Here is a 2,574-nt window from a genome sequence, read left to right as displayed (position 1 = left end):
ATATATATACGTGTATGTGTGTGCTGTTCAAGCGATTATGACTAAATCCCATCTTGTAATGATTCAGAAAGGGCATCACAGTAATTACATTTAACATGTTAGATTATTTTCTTGATTAATTCTCCCACGATTACATTAACCACAACGCTCAACCCAAATACTAATATATATATATATTAATGCAGATCTATTGATATTTAAGTGAATGGCCTGTGTCGCTGTTTTGAATTATATGCCGAAATATTTATATTTCGCGCTGCTCCATAAACCACCAATGCAAATTATTATGAAAAATAGATCTAAAATATTGATATGCCCTATGTATCTGAATACGGGGAACATGCGTTTATTCTAGTTTTGCCGGGATGCTTCGTAATTAGAAAGATTTATCAGAACTCTAAGTGGTTTAATTACTTTGCATTGCAAAGCCTCTCAGTGAAGGGTATTCCACTGTTGGTGAGTGGTTTTATATCATTGTGTTCGTGGAACGAAATGCCGTTTAGTAACTCTAGATAAAATGGCTCCGAGGCATGTGAACAAATAAGATGCAGACTAAAATCAGTGGTGAACTTAAATAATAATAACACAGCAACAATAACAGCAGCATTTACACTTGCAACACATTTTATTATATATATGTATGCTGTTAATGATCTCAGGACATCGCACAAGAAATGAGAAAAACATTCTTTATCTAGAAATAAAAAAAACAAATCTGAATGATTTCATGTTTAACTCACAATTGTACATATTTATAGTTAAGAAACATTCTTTATAAATATCGTTTCATCTGTAGCAAGTTAATACCATAATTTAATTACAAATGGATAAATATGGTAACGCGGTTATTTACAGAATGAATATCGTTGTTACAAAAGTTAACGGCACAACCTTTTTTCACAATCTTCCAATAGTATTTCACAATTCAAACTTGCAAAGCACAAAACATCACGAGATAAACCCCAGCTAACAGGAAAAAAATACATTCACAAGCAATTATCTGCGTTTCTGTGTTTGTGAACTGTAACTTGACTTTGGCACAGTTTCCATTTTATATGATTTCATGAAGTTTTACAATCGGTCGCCCTGAAAAGGTGACATAGATTTTCAGCATTAAAATACAACGAGAAGGAAATCATTATTTTGTCCTTTTTGTTTCCATTTTGTGCGCTAATAGGAAATGTGTGTCACCTCGAGAAAGAAATCCATAGCTACCATTTAATGGACAATCTACATCAAGAATCCCAGGTATCATTCAGCTGATAGGCAGCAATTCCTTATGTACAAAGTTGTAAAATACCCAAAAGGTTTGTTCAGTAGGACATAAATAACATTTGATCTTCACTTCAGCGAAATCTCTGGTACTATTGCTTATATGATGATTATAGCGTTCTCCGTTTTCCTTTTATACACATTTTAGGGAAAGTTCTGTTTAAATTATTTTTTTCTTTTTAATTAATTCAGCACAAACGCTGAGCTCTCTCTCTCACTCTCTTTCTCATTTGGACCTGCAATATCTAAACGTACCATTCATTAAAATTAGAGGAAATGCCACCGTTACTGTGCACAGCAGAGGAGGCTGGAGATAAGTTGTTGTTTTGGGGTTCGGTGGATGGAGAAACCAGGACCGGGGGAGTAGATGATTCGTAACCAGAACTGGCAGCTGGCGAGGAATCCGAGGCTTGGGAGGACTCGTGGACCTGTGGAAGACAAGAGCATAGAAAAGCCATCAGCACATCAGTCCTTTCTTTTCTGGATATTAATACAAGTGATCTTTTATCACATAGATATCAATAGATACCGACTTTCATGTGTTTCCGTAGAGAGCTTGGGTGTGTGTAGGACTTGTCGCACATTTTGCATAGATAGGGCTTGTCTGAAGTATGGACATGCATGTGCTTCTTCCTGTCGCTACTGTTGGCGAAGCGTCTGTCACAGCCTTCAAATTCACACTTAAATGGCTTCTCACCTACAGAAAATAACATAGAAAACGATCAGTCAACAAAACCACAAATATATCAGCCTCCCACTGTTTCCATTTTGCTCTGTGGTCACCATAGTACATACGGTTCTCAGCTTTCAAATCACCTGGATTTAGTTTAAACCGTTCGAAAGCCGAATCTATGTCTACAGCAATTATTCAACCATTCGTGACAATTCGGCTTAAGGTTAACCATGAACTGATTCTAGTCTTAACCAAAAAAGAAAACAATGCAGATGTTTCAAACAAAACAGAAACCGAAGTCTTTGTCGATCGACGGAAATGCACTTGACGAAATTGATTCGTATTTAAATCGAAGTGATTAATGAAGTATGTGAACTATTTCGTTTATGAGTATTTGTTCAGCCCCTTTTTTCAAATGTAAATAGTTACAATTAAAGAACCACAGCTGCCAACATTGCATAAGGAAATCGTTCAACGCATTTGCACAATACTAGATCTTTTTCGCCGAATTTAATAGCCTTTTAATCGTTTAGAATTAGCACATGTATTACTTGTTAAGCTAATTGATCTAAACGAATTTTAGAAATAAAATATTCACGGAAAAGGTCAGACGAGGTGCTAATCAACAC

At 35.6% G+C, this 2,574-nt stretch overlaps 1 long non-coding RNA gene across 1 annotated transcript; it reads right to left on the bottom strand.

The window, feature by feature from the left end:
* Positions 1-606: 606 nt before the first annotated feature.
* Positions 607-2,101, bottom strand: LOC121848884. The gene is made up of 2 exons (XR_006085011.1): positions 1,806-2,101; positions 607-1,700 (listed from the first exon to the last, which is right to left on the bottom strand). It is a non-coding gene; the product is annotated as an uncharacterized LOC121848884 (long non-coding RNA).
* Positions 2,102-2,574: the final 473 nt, after the last annotated feature.

Source organism: Callorhinchus milii, unplaced genomic scaffold, assembly GCF_018977255.1.
Source record: "Callorhinchus milii isolate IMCB2004 unplaced genomic scaffold, IMCB_Cmil_1.0 Scaffold4, whole genome shotgun sequence".
NCBI lineage: Eukaryota > Metazoa > Chordata > Chondrichthyes > Chimaeriformes > Callorhinchidae > Callorhinchus > Callorhinchus milii.
Note: the sequence above shows the minus strand (reverse complement) of the source record. Positions and strands in the feature narration are given on the sequence as shown.